Source organism: Pongo abelii, chromosome 7 (assembly GCF_028885655.2).
Source record: "Pongo abelii isolate AG06213 chromosome 7, NHGRI_mPonAbe1-v2.0_pri, whole genome shotgun sequence".
In the NCBI taxonomy this organism is placed as follows: Eukaryota; Metazoa; Chordata; class Mammalia; order Primates; family Hominidae; genus Pongo; species Pongo abelii.
In genome coordinates this window covers 71,190,986-71,213,509 of record NC_071992.2, presented here as the reverse complement: position 1 = coordinate 71,213,509, position 22,524 = coordinate 71,190,986, and the positions used below count along the sequence as shown (strand labels likewise).

Genomic DNA, 22,524 nt, shown 5'->3' with positions numbered 1-22,524 from the left:
ATCTCTAGCTGCTAAACTCTAAAACCTATTGCCACTTGATTTGTGGTACTTTGCTATGGTAGCCCTAGCAAAACTAGCATACTTGCTAAGGCTATTTTTCTCATTTGTTTCCATTGTTTCTGTAAATTCTCATTAAGCCATTTTTATCATTGCTATTTAAAGTCTTTTTCAGATTATTTTAAAATCTCTGTCATCTTGAAGTTGGCATCTGTTGATTTTTTTTTTTTTTCATTTAGTTTCAGATGTTCCTGGTTCTTGGTAAACAAGTAACTTTCTGTTGAAACCTGACATTTTTGTATTATGTTTTGAGATGCCAAATCTTATTTAAACTCTGTTTTAGCTCACTATCTCTGACACCACTCCAACAGGGCAAGGGGAGGAACTGCCTTGCTACTGCTAGATGGAGTAAGAAAAGTCCAGACTCTCCATTTGGTCTCGGCTGACAACTAACGGGAGGAGCTCCTCATAAGTGCTGGGCAGGCATGGGAGTTCATGGTCCCCACAGGGTCTTCACTGACACATGTTAGAGGTGGCCCCAATACTGCTAGGCAATGTTCAAAGTACTGACTTTCTACTCAGCTTCCTCTGATACTACCACAGCGGTGAGAAAGTGGAACGCCTCTTTACTGCTGGATGGAGGTGAAAGTCTAGGCTTTCTACAGAATATCTCTACTGACACTTTGGTGTGGGGAACTCTTGATACCTGCCAACAAGAAGAAAGTCTTGGCTCCCCACTTAACTTTCTCTGAAACCACCTGGCAGAGGTTTAAAGATACCTTATTGCAACTTCAGGAAGGTGGAAGTCTAAGCTCTCCACTCAGCCTTTGCTTGTGTTGGGGTGGGGTGGGGACTAGTTTTTCTGTGGTTTTTTGACTAGAGTAGAATAGCAATTGTCAAAAAGTCTTCTTCCTAAGCTACCCCTTTCTTGGTCTTTTGACTACAAAGAACAAGCTTTTTTTTCTTGGAGTTTTTCTTGGGGAGTTGGGTGGTAGGGAGGTCTGAGTGATTTGGTGTTTCTGCATTGCTGAGTTATTTGGCTCCAAGTCTGAGATATATGAAATAAAAAGAAAACCCAGAGAACACATCATCACATTATTCTCAGATCTGAAGGTCCCTAACTAACCTGCATTCTTCTCTCCACCTCTAAGAATCCTTCTTTTATATTGTTTTATTTATAGTCCAGAGTCTTTAGGTGTATTTAGCAGAAGGAATAAGAAAAAGTACATCTACTTTATCTTCTGGGAAGTGGATGTCTAAAAATATACTCTTTTTTTTTTTTTTTTTTTTTTTTGAGACGGAGTCTTGCTCTGTCTCCCAGGGCTGGAGTGCAGTGGCGCGATGTTGGCTCACTGCAAGCTCTGCCTCCCGGGTTCACGCCATTCTCCTGCTTCAGCCTCCTGAGTAGATGGGACTACAGGCTGCCACCATGCCCAGCTAATTTTTGTATTTTTAGTAGAGACGGAGTTTCACCGTGTTAGCCAAGATGGTCTTGATCTCCTGACCGCGTGATCTGTCTGCCTCAGCCTCCCAAAGTGCTGGGATTACAGGCGTGAGCCACCGCGCCCAGCCTTAAAAATATACTCTTAAAACTAAAGAAAATTTTCCACCTATTTGCTAAACTGTCTTTACTGTTTTAATCATAATCAATACTATAAAACCATTCATTGTTTGCTCTGATTTCTGAGTAATAAAACGATATTTAAACATAGCTGGCTGTTTATATAAAAAAGAAAAGATATGGCCGGGCAGGGTGGCTCACACCTGCAAACCCAGCACTTTGAGAGGCTGAGGCAGGTGGATCATCTGAAGTCAAGAGTTTGAGACCAGTGTGGACAACACAGTGAAACCCCGTCTCTACTAATAATACAAAAATTAGCCAGGCGTAGTGGCGCACACCTGTAATTCCAGCTACTCTGGAGGTTGAGGCAGGAGAATCGCTTGAACCCGGGAGGTGGAGGTTCCAGTGAGCTGAGATTGCACCATTGCACTCCAGCCTGGATGATAAGAGCGAAATTCCATCTCAAAAAAAAAAAAAAAATGCTATGTCAAAAATTGTGCCACATGAAGTCACCCAAAGCCAATCTCTGACCTCTCATTGCTATCTAACAAAAACTAATCTATGTGACAGAGAAAATTGGATCAAACTTTTCAAAAACATTGGGGTGAAAAATGTTCCCCAAGAAACACAATGAGTAACCAAATACTTCCATAATTAAGGAAAAACTACAAAGGTAGGGCAGGACTTAGGACCCTACTCCATTGATCATTTGTGCATTTACAAGTGAATTTCATTCAGTTGCTTCAAAGTTTAAATATGCATTAATAATAATGTGTAAATGTCCTGGTTTAATTCAAACTCTTTCCTTACCAAAACACTAAAGCTCATTTACACACACAAAATATGTTAATACTTTCCCCACTTGGAAAGAAAATATTAACATACATTAATGACAATATGAATATGTTAATATTGTCCTTCCAAGTGGAGAATATATTCAATACTCACCAATGATTAAAAATATACACCATGGAATACTACTCAGCCATAAACAGAAACTTCCTTAAAGCCCTGGGAAAACAAACTAAGATCATGATATTTTAAAGTAAAAATATTAAAGTCCTCAAGTTCACTTCCTGCACTAATGATAACAGCCACCAGATCTACATTTCATGAAAGATGTACATCTGGAAGATTGAGTACGTTAAAAGAGTATCGAAAGTGAGCCTTGAAGCCCCATTGGAAAGAACTACTTCAGGTTCTCCTGATTACAAATGGTGTCCTTAAGCTTTAGGACACACATCTACAGATACATGTGCCCTAATGCAAATATTCTTTGAATTCCATAGCTTGGGCATCAAGTACAAATGAAGATCTGACCCTGAGGCTCATGAAAAGATCCCTAGAAGCAGGTCATATGTTAAAGTAGACAGATTCCTTTCAAGATTCTATGGATTAAGAAGGTGTCTTCCTGAGTAGAGAGCTTCCTCCCAAAACCTTCAGATTGAAATCCTTGATGGACCGTCAGACTTACCTTTGCATTTTTATCATATTATGCATCTCCTCATTCTCTTCTTTTCTTTCATAATAGTCCTCTTTAAATCTTTTCTCCACCAACACACCTGTCAAATGTTAAATTTGATAAATGGCCTCAAAGTACCCTATAAAGTATTAACCCTCATACATGTATGAGACAGGGTCCGGCTCTGTCACCCAAGCTGGAGGTGCAGTGGCACTGTCACAACTCGCTGCAGCCTTGACCTCCTGGGTTCAAACAATCCACCCACCTCCAACTCCCAAGTAGTTGAGACTACAGGCACATGGCAACATGCCCAACAATTACTTGCTGCCACTGATACTTTCAAAGCTTTACAGGAATCCAAGGAATACCACAAAAGAAAGGGACATGGGCATACTGACAGAAACTTCAGTTTAATTATTTTCTTCTAAAGCAATGCAATAATCACTATATAATATTTTAATTCTAGCTATGATTGTCTCCCTCCAAAATCAGACAAACTAAATTTAGACATCTATTTCGGATACATTCATTTGACTTTTCCAAATATTCTAAAGAAACCTCCTAATTAGATCTTATGAGAAATCAGACATGATAATTTTAGGGAGGGATCTAAGACATTGACATTGGATTTTACTGGTTTGTAAAAGGATTTCTACTCTAGTTAAACCAGTTACTAAAGTAGAGTGCGTAATTTCTAACTTGCTTATGGCTTAAATAACAAAATTTAATTATTTAAATAACCAAAATTTTAAAGATTACCATGAAATTGTTAACTAAAATAGCCCTAGGTAATGCAATTATCCTTGATTGTTAAGCAGCCACTATGGAATGTGTGTAATAATTAATTTTTAATAGGTAAACAAAAACAATCAATCAATTAGAGGTGAAAAGGTCACTTTGTTAACTGAAGTTGATCAGACTAATTCTTGAGACTTACTCTGCTTATTAGGCAGAAAGTAGTTTTTAAAATGAATATAGGCCAGGTGCAGTGACTCTTGCCTGTAATTCCAATACTCTGGGTGGCCAACGTGGGAGGGTTGCTTGAGCCCAGGAGTTTGAGACCAGCCTGGGTAACACAGCAAGACCACATCTCTACAAAAAATTTAAAAATTAGCTGGGTGTGGTGCCATGCTCCTATAGTCCCAACTACTTGAGAGGTAGAGGTAGGAGGATTGTTGGAACCCAGGAGGTCAAGGCTGCAATGAGCTGTGATGGTGCCACTGCCCCTTCAGCCTGGGTGACACAGCAGACCCTGTCTCAAAAAAAACAATGAATACAAAATACCTTCAAAATATTTTTCATAACTTTTATGATTTTTCTTCTATGGGTGTTCCTTCTTCTCATGTCTAATGTCCAGTAAACTTCTAACTGATGATTCTGCATCACAGGGACTAAACATGCTTAAAGTCAAATTTGCTCCTTTGGGAAATTCTTTTGACTGAAAAAGGAGAAACTAAGAAAATTTTTTTGAGTAAAACAGTGCAGATCCTGTCTAACTAAAGCGAAGGTGCCAACAGAAGGATATTATGCAGACTTTATTCAGAGATAGCCTGTCAAGTATATTCAACAACTAAACTCCCAAAGTTTTGGCCTTGTTTTGTGGTGTTAGCTACAAGTTATTCAGTGTGTTTATCCCAAAAATAAAAAACAAGACTCACTGTTCCCAAACTGCCTAGTTTTTTCTCTTCTTTCTTCCTCTTCTTTTTTTTCTCTCCTTTCCTTTCTTTTTCTTTTTTTCTCTTATACATCCTGTTTTTTTTCCTTTGTCACTGATAAAAGGCTAAAAGCTCTTCCTTTCACAAACAAAAGTGAATTGCTGACTCTGTGTTACCCTTTAAATTATTAAATAAAATTAAACAGTAGCCAAATGTATCCCCCAAAATTCCAAGCCCAGTAGGTTTTACATAAAAATTTTACCAAATGCACAAAGAACAAATAATCACTACCTTGTAAAAATTGTTTCAAAGAAATCTACCAATTTATTTATTAAAAATAGAAGTGAAAAATGGACTAATATTATTTATAAACATAGATATGAAAATTATGAAAAATATTAATAAACTGAACCTAGCCCTAGCACTGTGTGTGATACATATGTGTGTACCTATGTGTATATGTGTGTGAAGTTGAAAGGTCTTTATATTAAAAAGACCTAGTAATAAATAGACTAAAATAAAATAGACTAAAATAAATAGACTAAAAAATAATAGAATCAAACTTGGAATTCAGAAAAAGCCTATGAATATGTTAAACTCCCGTCATGACTAGAAAAATAATATTAACCCATTTATGCTGGAGGTTGCAATTTTTTGAATTTTTGCACGAGTGAAAAAATCAGACCTTGGTGATGACCTTGAGTAGTAGGATATAAATAACTCCCACATGCTTAGGGTTCCAATAATGGAACACTGGGCATAAGTGGGTTAATGAGGAAATGGAAGGCAACTCCTTTAACCTGAAAAAGAGCACCAAAACCTACAGCAAACATAATAATAAGCCATGGAGTGTTAAAAGTCTTCCTTGAAAGTCAAGAATAAGACTTATCAGGCTATTATCACTACTTACCTGCACCACTTCTATGTATTGGATATACTGACATTGTACAAGACAAGAAAATAAAGTTATAAGGATTAGAAAAGAAAAAAATATTCTCATTGTTCTCACGTAATATATGGAAGTTTTAGTAGAATTTATACATCAAATATGACCACTAATAGAAGAGTCCAAAAAGATTGTTCTATACAAAATCAGCATACCAAAATCAATAGCTTTCTTAAAAATTTGAATCAACCAGTAAAACTACTATAATAAAGAAGGCTTTTATTCACAATAGCAACAAAACAATTACAGAGAGAAATCAATATAAAAAGAGGTCCAAGGTCTATATTTAAAAATTTACAAAACTTTATGGAAAGACATTAAAGAAACTTTAAATAAATTGAGAGATATATTATGCCCATGGATAAGAAACTCAATACCATAAATTTTGCACTGCGCCCCAGTTAAATGGAATAACGATCAAAATCCAAATAAGATTTTTATGTTAAACTTGATAAGCCCTTATTAAAACTCTCACAGAAGACATAGTCAAGATAATTTTTTTGAAAGAGAAGAACAATGAGGATGGACTTGCCCTATCAAAAATCAAGACTTTGTTATAAGGCTATAGTAATTAAGGAGGTATGACTCCAGCACAGAGCTACATAACAGACTAATGAGGAAATAAAGAGACCAAAATTAGATCCACAAGTAACTGAAGGAGGATGGACTATGCAATAAATGGGACTGTAACAAACACACAATATTCAAAAGTGAACTCTAGGTAGATTAAAGCCCTAAGTACACAAGTCAAAAATTAAAACTACCATAAGAAAATAGAGATAAACATCTTTATGATCTCCAATTTGAACACGATTTCTTTTTTTAAAATTTGTAGTTGTGGCAAAAATATATATATAAAATTCATCATCCTAACCAATTTATTTTATTTTTTGTTTGTTTTTATTTATTCATTTACTTTTTTTAGAGACAGGGTCTCTGTTGCCCAGGCTGGAGTGCAGTGGTGTGATCATAGCTCACTGCCACCTCAAATTCCTGGTGTATTAGTCTGTTCTCACTGCTATAAAGACGTACCTGAGACTGGGTAATTTATAAAGAAAAGAAGTTTAATCACTTCACAGCTCTGCAGGCTGTACAGGCTTCTGCTTCCGGGGAGGCCTCAGGAAACTTACAATCGTGGTGGGAGGCAAAGGGGAAGGAGACACAGTCTTCACATGGCCAGCAGGAGAGAGAGAGCAGGGGGAGGTGCTACATACTTTCAAACAACCAGATCCAGTGAGAACTCTATCACAAGAACAGCAAGGGGGAAGTCCACTCCCATGATTCAATCACCTACCAACACTGGGAATTACAATTCCACATGAGATTTGGGTGGGGACACAGAGCCAAACCTTATCACCCGTGCTCAAGCAATCCTCCTACCTCGCCTCCTGAGTAACTGGGACTAAAGGCACAGGCCACTATGCCAAGCTAATTATTTTTATTTTTATTTTTGTAGAGACCAGGTCTCTCTATATAGCCTAAGCTGGTCTCAAACTCCTGGCCTCAAGTGATCCTCCCATTTCAGCCTCCCAAAGCATTGGGATTATAGGCATCAGCCTCAGCACGAAGTCCATCTTAACCATTTTTAAGTGTAGAGTCCAATTGTATATAGTATATTGAGATTGTTGTGCAACAGCTCTCCAGAACTTTTTATCTTCAAAACTGAAATCCTATACCCATTAAATAACAACTCCCCATTTCTGTCTCCCCACAGTTGCTGACAACCACCATTCTATTTCTGTCTGAATCTGACTACTTTACATGCTTCATGTAAGTAGAATCATACAGAATTTGTCTTTTCGTTATTGTCTTATTTCACTTAGTGTAATGTTCTCAAAGTTCATCCATCTTGTAACATGTGAAAGGCTTTCCCTCCTTTTTAAGGTTTAAAATTATTTCATTTTATATATCCGCCACATTTTGTTTATCTAGTCATTCACTGAAGGACATCTGAGTTGTTTCTACCTCTTGACTATCATGATATGTCTGTTATGAACATGACTGTGCAAATTTCTCCTTGTGATCTTGTTTTCAATTCTTTTGGATATACACTTGGAAGTGAGTTGCTGGATTATATGGTAATCCTATGTTTAATTTTTGAGGAGCCTCTGTACTATTTTCCACAGCAGCCGCACCATTCCACATTTTCATCAATAATGCACCAGGATTCCAATTTCACCACATACTTGCTAACACTCATTATTTTAAGGTTTTTTTGATAGTAGCCATCCTAACCAACATAAGGTGTGGGCAGGATTTCTTCAGACACAAAAATCAAAAAACATAAGAAAAGGATTAATAAATTTTACTTATTTCATGATTTGAAAATTAATTAAATAAAAATCTTAGACTAAGAGCAGTTATTTGCAACATACTGAATTTAAAAAGGATTAGGGACTGCAGCCCTCCCACCTTCCCACTTCCCTCGCTGGGACCAGCTGCTTCGGGCCGGGCTGATACACCCGCTTCACCGTGCCCCCGCCCGCGATCATGGCTCCGAGGTGGCGCGGCACCTGCTCTTTCAGTCTCACATGGCAACGAAAACAACTTGTATGTCTTCACAAGGATCTGATGATGAACAGAGAAAAAGAGAAAACATTCGTTCCTTGACTATGTCTGGCCATGTTGGTTTTGAGAGTTTGCCTGATGAGCTGGTGAACAGATCCATTCAGCAAGGTTTCTGCTTTAATATTCTCTGTGTGGGGGAAACTGGAATTGGAAAATCAACACTGATTGACACATTGTTTAATACTAATCTTGAAGACTACGAATCCTCACATATTTGCCCAAATGTTAAACATCAGACATAAGAACTCCAGGAAAGTAATGTTCGACTGAAATTGACCATTGTGAATAGAGTGGAATTTGGTGACCAAATAAATAAAGAAGAGAGCTACCAACTGATAGTTGACTACATAGATGCTCAGTTTGAGGCCTATCTCCAAGAATAACTGAAGATTAAACGTTCTCTCTTTACCTACCATGATTCTCGCATCCATGTACTTCATTTCACCCACAGGCCACTCTCTGAAGACACTTGATCTCTTAACCATGAAGAACCTTGACAGTAAGGTAAACATTATACCACTGATTGCCAATCACTGGTTTGTAAATACGGTTTCTAAAACTGAATTACAGAAGTTTAAGATCAAGTTCATGAGTGAATTGGTCAGCAATGGCGTCCAGATATACCAGTTTCCAACGGATGATGACACTATTGCTAAGGTCAATGCTGCAATGAATGGACAGTTGCCGTTTGCTGCTGTGGGAAGTATGGATGAGGTTAAAGTCGGAAACAAGATGGTCAAAGCTCGCCAGTACCCTTGGGGTGTTGTACAAGTGGAAAATGAAAACCACTGTGACTTTGTAAAGCTGCGGGAAATGCTCATTTGTACAAATATGGAGGACCTGCGAGAGCAGACCCATACCAGGCACTATGAGCTTTACAGGCGCTGCAAACTGGAGGAAATGGGCTTTACAGATGTGGGCCCAGAAAACAAGCCGGTCAGTCTTCAAGAGACCTATGAAGCCAAAAGACATGACTTCCATGGTGAACGTCAGAGGAAGGAAGAAGAAATGAAACAGATGTTTGTGCAGCCAGTAAAGGAGAAAGAAGCCATATTGAAAGAAGCTGAGAGAGAGCTACAGGCCAAATTTGAGCACCTTAAGAGACTTCACCAAGAAGAGAGAATGAAGCTTGAAGAGAAGACTTTTGGAAGAAGAAATAATTGCTTTCTCTAAAAAGAAAGCTACCTCCAAGATATTTCACAGCCAGTCCTTTCTGGCAACAGGCAGCAACCTGAGTAAGGAGAAGGACCGTAAGAACTCCAATTTTTTGTAAAACAGAAGTTCCAGAGCACAGAAGGTCATCATCACAAGCAAACTTTATTAAAAAAAAACTAGAAGTGTGCTTTGATTTTGCGTTTTTATTTGTTTTATCACTTCTATATTTGGTGAACGGCCACAGTTACTGATATTTATGGAAAAGTACTTTCAAGTACGAGGTCAGTACATAAGCCAGAGTGAATGATACTACAAGTTGAGCGTCTCTAATTCAAAAATATGAAATCCAGAAGCTTCAAAATCTGAATCTTTCTGAACACTGACTTGACCCCACAAGTGGAAAATTCCCCACCTGACACCTTTGCTTTCTGACGGTTCAGTTTAAACAGATTTTGTTTCTTGCACAAAATTATTTAAAATGTTGGATAAATTACTTTCAGGCTATATGTATAAGGCGGATGTGAAATATGAATTATGTAATTAGAGTCGGGTCCCATTGTGTGTACGCAGATATTCCAGAACCTGAAATCCAAAACACTTCTGGTCCCTAGCATTTTGGGTAAGGGATACTCAGCTTGTACCTATATATTAATATATATTCATTGTTGTTAGAAATTTTTAAGTTGCTGTTTTGTGATGAATCTAAATCTTTTCTCTTGCTACCAAGCTATTGTCACTGCAGTGCATTATACCAAAGAGCAAAGTGTCAGTGCCACTGAAAATACAGAACCCATTAATATCGTGGCTATCTGATTACATTCATATTCCAAGATGAACCTTTTCTATATATACTAAAAATTTGGGGGAATATGTTTTGGGATGTATTATAGAGCTACAACTCTAACCTCTTAATAGTTTATAGAACTTAAAAATTTTTGATATAGTTACCCAATTGGTGATATGATCTTAAGCTTTTGTGTCAGATTATTTAATATGATGACTTCATGTTTTATTATGCCTTATTATGGCTGATGTATTACTGTGGTGAAACAAAATATCTTTAGAAGTTAAAACATCCAGATATAGAAACTCTTTTTTCCTAAGGATAAAGTACCTTTGAGCATGAGTGTATCACAGCTTTCATTAGGAAAACTTTTCATTACACACTTGTTTAAACTCTGCCTTCCAGGGGAAAAATAATAAGGTTGAATCATTTTATTAAAAATACTTTTTAAGAAAATAACTATGAACATCTGAATATTAAAGATACAAAAATGCACATAATTCATATTTCAGGTGGTATTTGCATTCAGTGCCTTACTAGTATTCTCAGAACATTTTAATGATTTCTAACATTTCTTAACAGTCATAGATATATAAATTTTCATTTTTTGTACTTGAATATTCTAAATAAAACTGACATTTACTCTTGACAAATAAAACATATATATATTTACTAAAATGTGTTTAATTTTCCTTTTTGAAAACTGTCATTTTAAAAACATTCATTTAATTATGTATTTGAATTATTTTGGAGATGAGGTATTTTATGAGTATTTTCAGACAATAAAACTTATTAGTCTGTGTCAAAAAAAAAATAGTTTAGGATAGAAAATGGCCAGAGAATATGCATACTTCAGGGAAATAGAATCCCAAATGATCAATAAATACATAGAAATATGTTCATCTCACTTGCTATAAGGTTAGTACAAAGCAAAATAACAATGAGGTGTCCTTTCATACCCACCATATGGGTTACAGTTTTAATATCTGGCAAGTTTTATAGAAGATGTGAGAAATGGAAATTTCAATACTGCTGCTGAGAGCGTAAGTTGGTACAACTCCTTCACAGAGCAATTTGTCAATAACAATTACAATTAAAAAGTGTTTGGGCATGATGGTTCACACCTGTAGTCCCAACTACTCTGGAGGCTGGGGCAGGAGGATCACTTGAGGCCAGGCATTTGAGACTGCAGTTAGCCATGATCACACCACTGCACTTCCAGTCTGGGTGACAGAAAGTGCCCACACATCAACACCCTGGTCACCCAAGGTAGGTGTATTTCCTGAGCAATTCTTCAGGGATATTTACTACAGCATTGTTTCTAAAAGAAATCACCTAAATGCTCATAGTAAGGTAATAAATCACAAATTGTGGCTTAATCATTCCAGAAAGCAATTTAAATGACTAAAATAGAAATAATTGTATTAACATGGATAAATCTCAAAAACATAATAATGTCCTAGAACACTTACAATCTGATATCATTAAATGTGATTTTAAAAACACATAACACAATCCTGTATATTTTATGAACTCAAATGGACGGAACAAAATGTAAAAATATGAATGAGGAGACCTACACTGTTCTAAAAGCTGGCTCACTCTGAAGGCAGAGATAGGCAAGTAACACAGAGGAAGACAGGAAAATAGGCTTCACAATCTGAACAATTTGTTCCCTTGAACGTAGAAAATATGCCAATATTTATTATGGACATGCATCTAGGTAGTGGGTATGTGTTTGTTTTATTATTCTGTTTTCTACAAGTATTATTTGCATAAGAAAATGAATATGAGTGGACAAAAGAGGCATTTAAATTTATCACTATTCCATTGGCTGTTGTCTAAGGGTCAGGTTTATATCTCATTTCCATGCACTTAGAATCCATCATTTATTTCACAGAGGAACAAGCTATAATAATTAAAAATTCATGTCTTTCTTCTACTACAGCAGTCTTTATAATACTTAAACATTCACGTCACTCTTCTACCACAGCTGTCCTTATAATACTTAAAAATTCGAGTCACTCTTCCACCACAGCTGTCTCTGCACAGAGGCTTCTCCTATCCTTGCTGGCTCCATTGTTTCTTACATATATAAAATGTTTCATTTGCACCACACAAACTACCAAAACTATAGTTTAACTTTTAGAGAGGGCAGAGGTATTTTTTTCAGAGAACCCCAGTCTTAAACTACATTTTCTCACTCGTTTGACAATTCAGCTTACTGGGAAACAATCTCATCCATGCTTGTTCATTATACTTTGTTAAGTATCTGCTATGCAATAATTGTGGGGGTTTTTGGTGTATGGGAGAAATCTAACCTTGACAACAGTAGCCCCTCACTCCCTGATTTGCCCCAGCAAGTAGGAAAGCCAACCTGGCTACCAATTAATCTCCTGACTCAATAGATATTTACTGAGAGCCCACTCTTTCCCAGGCACAAAAAAATAAGTTTAGTATCAAATACTACAACCAAAATACTATGAAGTGAGCGTGAAGTGGAGACTACCATTGGGGTTCAACAGTGGCTTCTCCTATCCTTGCTGGCTCTGAACCTCTCAGGGCTGAGCGGTAGTCTGGTCCATGCAGATGAAGGCAGGGAAGCAGAAGGGAAATGAGGGTTAATAGTGAAGCTAGACATTGACATGTCAGCCTCATGCTAAATGCAGTGTTCATAGCTAAATGCAGATTTTTAGAACTGCAAGGGTCCTTGCTCATTTTATAAATGAGTAAACTGAGACCAAAGAGATTAAGTCCTTTCTCTAGATTTTATGGTCCTTCTAGATCAGTCACTTCATAAAGCTTTTAGAGCCAGCAATAGAATGCAAGGCTCCAAGTAGATTAGCATGTGTCCAGCAAGCCACGTGGGCCAGAGGGCAGGAGCTGCTGGAGCCACGCCCCTCCCAGGGCCCCTGCAATCCGGCCTCCATTTGTGCATCCAAACGCCCGGGCAGAAGCCAGTTCTGATTCCCAAAATAAGCTGGAAATCCCAATTTTTTTAATATTTTATTTTATTTTATTTTTTTGAGATCAAGTCTCACCCTGTCAGCCAGGTTGGAGTGCAGTGGCACCATCTCGGCTCACTGCAACCTACGCCTCCCAGGTTCAAGCGATCCTCCTGCCCCAGCCTCCCAAGTAGCTGGGATTACAGGCGTGTGCTGCAGCTAATTTTTTGTATCTTTAGTAGAGATGGGGTTTCGCCATGTTGGCCAGGCTGGTCTTGAACTCCTGACCTCAGGTGATCTGCCCACCTCGGCCTCCCAAAGTGCTGGGATTACAGGCATGAGCCACTACACCTGGCCGAAAATCTCAATTTTTATGGAAGATCTCTTATTCTTAAATGACGGAAGCCAATTCAAAACTTTAAAACATACTATATGAGCCATGTGTGGGCCGAGTTCCAAGCACTGGTCACTATTTCACAATATCTGCTGTAAAGAACTGGGTCTGAGGCCTTATCCTGGCTAGATTTTATGGCTCTTGAATGCAGGAAAAGAAAACAAGTTATGTTCAAAGCTGCTCAATGTTTGAGACATCTGAAATTTATTTTGATGTAAAGCAGAAGTCATAAAAATGATTTGTTTGTACCTTTGAAGATTACAAAGAATAAAATTGCCCACCTGGCCCATCCAGAAAGACCATAATTATCAGGGATCTATCATCAGGTGCTGCGGTGGGAAGGAGAGAGGACCAGGCTACACTCAGTGATCCCAATGCACTTGCACCATAATGCTTCTTCACCCTCCCATACCCACTCTGCCTCATCCTCCCCACAGCCTTATTCTCCCAGCTCTTTCCTCTCTTGGTCACTGAGAAGTAGTCAGAATGGAGACTGATAACTGAGGGCAGTGTAGAAAAAGTCTGGGAGCTTAAGCAGGTCCAGGCATAATTCTGCTCATTAACAGAAACAAACATTTACAGAGTCTTTAGTATGTTTCTCACCCTATTGTAAGCACTTTCCATTTTAATCCTTAGAATTCCATGAGTGAGGTACTACAATGATGATCCCTTTGTAGACGAGGCTTGGAGAGGTTACTACCTTAGCCAAGGCCACAAGTAGCAGAGCTAGGACCAGGGACCAGATGGTTCCAATCCAAAGCCTCAGAGCCCCAAAGCGGAGGGCTCCACCACCACCGCCCCCCTCATTGTCCTTTTCACACGATTTCATCCTGTTCGCTTCTACTCTCACGACACATCACATCATTCAGATTTCTTAACCCAAAACAGAGTAAACATGAAACAAGTAAAAGATCGTGTACATGTGGGAAATTTTTAAAAAAGAAACATTTTAAACTGATATTTAGAGTCTGTCTTGTCTTTTCATTATAACAACAGTAAAGTCTGTCCTGCAGCTATGAGTAAGCGGCTTCTGGGAAGGACACAGAGATGAGCTCATTCCTGGGACTTGCACTTTCTTTTTAAGAACTTCAAGAGCAGACTTGGAGGAAAAGACCTCTGCTCTCTAAAATACCACTGCTTGATAGAGAGCAGTGTTTTCCCTGTATTTTAAATGAAAAAGAATGCTCACATCCATGTGTATGTGTGTAGTATGGCGTGTGTGTGGAATGGTACATGTGTGGTGTAGTGGGGGGAGGATGTGTATGTATGCATGAGTGTGGTGTGTGTGCACGTGTGGCATGTGGGGTATGTGTATGTGTGATGTGTATGTGGTGAGTATGTATGGTGTGTGTGTATGGTGTGTGTGTATGGTGTGTGTCCCTTTGTGTATGGTGTGATATGTGTGTGGTTTAGCGTGTGTGTGTGTACATGTGTGGTGTGTGCATGTGTGGGCTGTGTGTGTGTGTGGTATGTATTTGGGGTGTGGTATGTGAGGTGTAGAGGGTATGATATGAGATGTGTGAGTGGTGTGTGTGTATTTAGGGGAGTGTACATGTATGATGTGTGTGTATCTGTATGTGTGACTTTTTTTGTGTGTGTGACAGTTTCGCTCTTGTTGCCCAGGCTGAAGTGCAATGGCACGATCTCAGCTCACTGCAACCTCTGCCTCCCAGGTTCAAGCGATTGTCCTGCCTCAGCCTCCTGAGTAGCCGGGATTACAGGCATGCGCCACCACGCCCGGCTAACGCTGTATTTTCAGTGGAGATGGGGTTTCTTTATGTTGGTCAGGCTGGTCTCAAACTCCTGACCTCAGGTGATCCACCCACCTCAGCCTCCCAAAGTGCTAGGATTACAGGTGTGAGCCACCACGTGTGGCCTGTATGTGTGACTTTTAAAGTGACACTCAGGGCAATCAATTTAGCCGTGTGATCTAAGGTCCTGAGATTAAGCCATTAGTCGAGGCCACATCCATTTGTGTGTTTTCTTCCTGCACACAATCCTTTCCTGAGTACTACCTGATGGTTCAACTGCATGAGAATCATATGGGGGACCTGTCACAGTGCATAACCCTGGGCCCCCTCCAGGTCTCCAGCATCAGAGCCGCTGGGCATGGGCTGAAGAATCTGCCCATTTACCTAACAGGTGTCCCAGTCAATGTCAATGCACTCTTGTGGGAAAGCCACTGCTATAAGCAATGGTTATATAGATGAATGTCCCATTCAAGTATTTCAATTGCAGATACTCCAGATAAAAGGTAAAAAAGAATTCGGGCATAGTCAATTTTTCTCTTACTTTTCTGGCATTAACTAAATAAGAGGGGGAAATAATCTTATCCCTCATTCCCATCACACACACAGACATACACACACACTCAGATGCACACAAACATTTGCACACATATGCACAGAAAGGCAAGCCCATTTATGTTCTCAGCTTCTAAATTCTTTTTTTTTTTTTTATTGAGACAGGGTCTCGCTGTCTCACCTAGCGTGGATCTCAGTGGTGTAAACACAGCTCACTGCAGCCCGAACTCCTGGGCTCAAGCAGTCCTCTTGCCTCAGCCTCCCACAATGCTGGGACTACAGGCATGAGCCACCACACTCGGCCTGAATTCATTTTTATTTGACCAGCACATGAAGCCTTACCAGACGGAGGCCTCAATCCTTTGGCTGGGGTTTATAAGCAGGTAGCGCTAGACCTTCCCATTCTACATAAGCTGATGGGCACAGTAATAGCTGGGGGTTTTCTTCTCACAAGTCAAAGACAAATTGTCTGTTTTCAAGCGTGTGAAACAGTTAATAAATTTGAGGTCTCTTTCTTGCTTCGTAGGCCATCTTGGCTCAGACATTTTACAAACAATTATCACTGATGTTACAAATGAGAACTTTCCAAGTGCAGATGCTTTCAACCACAGCACCTCCATCAGGCGGTCATTAGAGATCTTGGGCTAACAGATCTGACCCTCATTTTTCACACACATTCATTTAAATGATTTGAAAGGTTTTATTACCTAAATTATAAAGTTTCCTGTGACAAACAGCATGATAAGAATAAACAGGTAAAATAGAACCAACACTGAAATCCAGAAAGAGGATAAAAATAAAGTGCAAGCCTCATTTAGAACCTTCCTTTGATTTTCCATCCAGTAATGACCCACTCTCCAAGCCTAGGTCCAAGTGCCAGGAATGAAAGGATGGTTCTAAGTGAAATGCACTCCTGCCCTGTGTTACTCCAGAAATATTGCCATTGCTTTTTGGACAGAAAAACTTCTTCCTTCCCATGTCTGTCCTTCCTTGCTTCTCTCTTCTCATAAACATTACCACACCATGGAACATAGTGAGCCTGTTGCAGTAATTCATCTGAGAAGCATTGAAGGCCTGCACCAAGGCAGTGAGTATGACGATTGAGAGGAGGTGACAGGTTCAAGAGACGTTAAAGAGGTAGAATCATTGCGGTGATGGGAAGGAGGGATGAGAGGCAGAGAATCAAGGAAAGGGAGAGGCCATGGATAACAGGCAAGTTCTTGGTTTGAATCCCCAAACATTAGAGCTTACAAAGTCATATGCCTCCAGGAGCCAAGCGAGTAAAATGCACTAGTAAAGAGAGCCTGGGTAAGGACAGTGGAGACTATGAGAAACTAGAGAAGGCAGGCAAAAAAGAAGCCACTCCTCAGTCCCAGCCAGTTGCTGCCATCTCAGAACCAAGGCCAAGGGCTTATACAACTTCTTGTTTCTAAGACAACACAGAAATCTTGGTTTTCCTACAAAAATTCTGGTTTTAAAATCAGTATAATTAATGTTTAAGTATTAATATTTATTTATAGATTTTTAAAATTTTTATTTTAGGTTTGGGGGTACATGTGAAGGCTTGTTACATAGATAAACACATGTCACTGCGGTTTACTGCACATATTATCACATCACCCACGTATTAAGCTCAGTACCCAATAGTTATCTTTTCTGTTCCTTTCCCTCCTCACACCTTCCCCCCTCAAGTAGACCCCAGTATCTGTTGTTTCCTTCTTTGCATTCATAAGTTCTTATCATAAAATATACATTAAAAAAAAATTAAAAACACTGTATAGACCAAATAGAACACACTGTGGGGGATGTTAAGGGCTGGACGTAGCTTGGGGCTTCCAGTTTCAAGCCTCAAAAATAGATGATGATACTCGCCAGGTGATATGGTTTGAAGTTTGTGTCCTCTCCAAAATTCATGTTTAAATGTGGTGGCACATGCCTGTAATCCCAGCTACTCGGGAGGCTGAGGCAGGACAATCACTTGAACCTGGGAGGCAGAGGTTGCAGTGAGCTGAGATCATGCCATTGCACTCCAGCCTGGGCAACAAAAGTGAAACTCCATCTCAAAAAAAAAAAAAAGTAATCTCTAATGCAATAATATTAAGAGTTGTGGCCTTTAAGGGGTGATTAGGTCATGGGGGTTCCTCTCTCATGAATGGGATTCTTCACACAGAATTAGCTCCTTTTGCCCTTTCCAGCCCTTCTGCCACGTGAGGACACAGCATTTATACCTTCCAGAGGATGCTGCACCTTGGAATCAGAGGGTCCAGTTCCTCATCAGACACTAAACTTGTCAGTGTCTTGATCTTGAACTTTCCAGCCTCCAGAAATGTGAGAAATAAATTTCTCACATTTATAAATTACCAGTGTCAGGCATTTTGTTATAACAGCATAAATAGACTAAGACACAAAGGTAATAAATTCCTTCTCTCACTAGATAATGTGGTTTTAAAAAAATAAAATAAGATAAGATAAATCTACAATCTGGTCCAACTACCATGGAAACTCAAGATCAGAGAGGAACCTGCTTTCATCTGATTCAACTACCCCTCTGATTCTTGGATTCTCTCTTTTTCTGTTTGCCTGTGACCCTGAGATTCCATTACTCTGTGAATGCTCTAATGGCCTTGAGCTGCGTCAGCTGCCTACACTGTACATCTGAGCACAATACTGTTGCTTTGAAATTTGTAGTTACCTATCTTTTTTCTCTGTTCTTAGGCTTATCTGCTGAGATAAAATAAATGAGGATGTGATTTGACATTTACTTTGTTAAGATGAACACTGGATAATTTGAATGTCAATCAAGTGTAGAAAAATGTCCACATTTAAAAAATCAGTCAAATAATTGTCACATCACTTCACTCTGCTTTACAGCTGTAGCTCAAGCTATGAGAATCCCCAGAGTTTTACATTCTGAGTGCTTTTTAATGGTCTTTTGAAACCTAAAACAAAATCAGTTTTATTTTGAAAGTGATACCTTTATTCAAAAAAAAATTATTGAGTGCATATTATATATCAGTACCTGTGTCTACATGTGGAGAATAAAAAAGGAGACTATGGGAAATCACACATAGGGTAGAACAGAAGAAATTCACTATTAATTTTAATCCAAGGTAGAACAATGTTATTACTTACAAGAGTTTATCCCTTCTTAGTAATAATAAGACAGAACTAGCAACAAACTATTGAAAAACAAACTCTTAAAATAGTACTATTTGAAAAAGAACAAAATGTGTGAAATGCTTAAGGTTGAACTTTACAAAATTTGCACAATGCCTACATACTTAAAACTACAAAACATTGCTGAAAGAATTTTTAAAAGACATGAACAAATGAAGACGTGTACCATGCTCATGAACTGGAATATACAGTCATGAAGATGTCAATTATCCTGAAATTAATATGCAGATTTAAATCAAATTAAAATTACATTAAATTTAAATTAGGTCCAATTAAAATCCCAGCAGGCTTTTTTTTCATAGAAATTGACAAACTAATTCTAGTTATTAATAGAAATGTAAAGAATCTATAATAGACAAAGCAATTACAAAAAAAACAAAGTTAGAGGATTTACACCGTTTAATTTCAAGATTTAATATAATGTAACAGTAATGAAGACAGTACGGGTTGTTGGCAAAAAAACAGACACACTGATCAGTGGTATAAAGAATCGCAAAGAATTTAGACATAGATCCACACATACGTGGTCAGTTGATTTTTTTACCAAGTTGCCAAAGTAATTAAATGGGAAAACAATGTTATTTTCAATAAGTGGTGCTAGAACACTGGGTATTCATTTTGGGGGAAAAATGTACTTTAACCTTTATCTCACAGTTGACACAAATACTAACTAGACATGTATCAAAGACTTACACATGACAACTAAAGCTATAAAACTTACAGACCAAAACAAGGACATTGTTTTTGCAACAATGGAGTAGGCAAAGATTTCTTAGATGGGACACAAAAGGCATGAGCTATAAAAGAAAAAATGATAAATTGTGGACTTCATCAAAATAAAAATATTCTGCTCTTCAAAAGACATAGCTAAGAAAATAAAAAGGCAAGCCTGACAGTGGAAGAAAATATTCACAATATGTATTTATAACAAAGAACTTGCAGCCAGAATATATAAAGAGCACTTACAACTCAGTCACAGACAAACAACCCAATAAAAGCTAAAATATGCTTTTGTTTTTGTTTTTTTGAAATGGACTCTAGCTCTGTTGCCCAGGCTGGAGTGCAGTGGCATGATCTCAGCTCACTTCAACCTCCGCCTCCTGAGTTCAAGCAATTCTCCTGCCTCAGCCTCCCGAGTAGCTGAGATTACAGGCATCTGCCACCACCACCAGCTAATTTTTGTATTTTTAGTAGAGCTGGGGTATCACCATGTTGACCAGGCTAGTCTCAAACTCGTGACCTCAGGTGATCTGCTCACCTCATCCTCCCAAAGTGCTGGGATTACAGGTGTGAGCCACAGAGCCCAGCTTAAAATAAGTAAAATATGTTAACAGAAGCATCGCAAAATACATAAGTAACCAAAAAACACATGAAAAAAAGCTCAACATGATTAGCCATCAGGAAAATGCAAATTAAAATCATTTGATGACACTACACAACTATTGGACTGCCAAAATTAAAAATTAAAAAAAACCCAGATGTCTCCCATTCACCGAGAGTGAATATATAGGAGGACAGATTTGAAGAACAGATTACAGTAGTTTAACATATGATAAGTTTGGATTGCCTGGAGCACATGTACACTGAGATATGTCCATGTAGATGCAGAAGCCTGAGCTAGAGGTAGAGATTTATGAACAAGTGACATACAGATGAGAGGTTGTATTAGTCTGTTTTGCACTGCTATAAAGGAATACCCCTGACTGGGTAATTTAAAGAAAAAAGATTTATTTGGCTCATCGTTCTGCAAGCTGTACAAGAAGCATGGCACCAGCATCAGCTTGCCTTCTGCTGAAGCCTCAGGAAGCTTTTACTCATGATGGAAGGCAAAAGGAGCCAGCACGTCATATGGAGAGAGAGGGGGAGGCAGAGAGGAGGGGATGCCAGGCTCTTTTTAACAATCAATTCTCACATGAACTAATAGAGTGAGAACTCATTCATTACCATCAGGAAGGCATCAAGCCATTTATGAAGAATCTGCCCCTCATGACCCAAACACCTCCCACTAGGCCCCACCTCCAATATTGGGGGACCACATTTCAACATGAAATTTGGAGGGGGGAAATACCCAACTATATCATTCTGTTCCTGGCACCCCTAATCTCATGTCCTTCTCACATTGCAAAATATAATCATCCCTTACCAAGAGTACCCCCAAATTTTAACTCATTCCAGCAGCAACTCAAAAGTCTGAAGTCTAAAGTCTCATCTGAAACTCAAGGGCAGTTCCTTCCACCTATGAGCCTCTGAGATCAAAAATTGAGATGCAACAGGGAACTCCCCCCCTCAACATAAGGGGTCTGGGGGCCTCCCAAGCATGGAAGTACAGGGGAATCTTTAATTACTACATGGGAAATTCCAGACACCTGGCTAGCCATGAGAAGTAAATAAGCAGCTTGATAAGCAAGAAGGTAATAGTAGCTTAAAATAATAGCCAAGAAATCTAGAATCACAGGATTCTAGATTTTGTTCCCCTATAGAAACTAAACATAACACCTAACATATGGCTCTGAGTTGTTTTTCAAAAACCCATATCCACACCAACAGATGTACTGGCACATAGATCTCAGATAAGAGGGAACTGAAGACTGAACTTTGACCACCATTCTTTGTTCTAAATTTGTTCCTGAGGGGCCTGAAAGGAGTCACATTCATGGACCAGAGCTAACATTCTTTTCTGATGATCCCACATTTTTAAACAAAGTTTCTCTTCCTTAAGCAATTGCAAATCAGAAAATCTTGGGATGCCACTCTTGCATTCTGTGTGCCTGCAGACTTAGCACCACAGAGAGGCTGCCAAGGCTTATAGCTTGCACTATGCTGAGTGGCATCCCAAGCAGCACCTGGGCCCTTTGAGCTGTGGCCATAGCTGGAGCAGCATCCCACATCATCACAGGGCAGCAGTACCCTGGGCTTGGCCCCAAAACCATTCTGTCCTCCTAGACCTCTAGCTTTTTTTCCCATCATCTTGAATATCAGCACATAGCTCCCTTTCAGTTATGTTACTCTCTCTAGCAAGTGGTTGCTCCATAGCCTTCTTGGATTTCTCTCGTTTGGATTCCACTCCTTTGGATTCCTATAGTGAAAGCATTCTTTCCTTCTCTACCAGATGGCCAGGCTGTGAATTTTCCAAATTTTTATGCTCTGCTTCCCTTTTAATTTTAATTTCCAACTATGGGTCCTTCCTTTGCTCCTACATCTGATCATAGGCTGTTGGAAGCAGTCATGACACTTCTTGAATGCTTTGCTTCCACCAGAGACCCTGGGTCATCATTCTTACCTGGGTCATCATTCTTACCTGGGTCATCGTTCTTACGTTCAGCCTTAGAATGACGAACTTTCACAAAGCCTTCAACAAAGCCCTGCAACCTAGGCACAATGCAGGCAAGTTCTTTTCTAGGTCATCTTTGCTCTAGTTTCCTAAGTTCTTCACCTCCATCTGAGACTTAGCCTGGACTTCACTGTCCACATTTCTATCAGCATTTTGCTCACAGCCATTTAACCAGTCTATAATAAGTTCCAAATTTTCCCAATCATCCTGTCTTCCAAGTCCTCCAAACTCTCCCAACCTCTCCCC

The 22,524-nt window shown here is 38.9% G+C and overlaps 1 long non-coding RNA gene and 1 pseudogene across 3 annotated transcripts in view; one reads left to right on the top strand and one right to left on the bottom strand.

Moving 5' to 3' along the window:
* LOC129061008 (uncharacterized) overlaps positions 1–22,524 on the bottom strand; it is a 109,884-nt gene that overhangs the window by 70,546 nt on the left and 16,814 nt on the right. The window contains exon 2 of one of the 3 annotated variants that reach the window (XR_008527931.2): positions 3,033–3,120. The exons of the other annotated variants lie outside the window; for them this stretch is intronic. This is a non-coding gene — a long non-coding RNA (uncharacterized LOC129061008). The remainder of the gene's footprint in view (positions 1–3,032; positions 3,121–22,524) is intronic. 3 annotated transcript variants of the gene reach the window in all.
* Positions 8,122–10,786, top strand: LOC100452970 (septin-10-like; annotated as a pseudogene).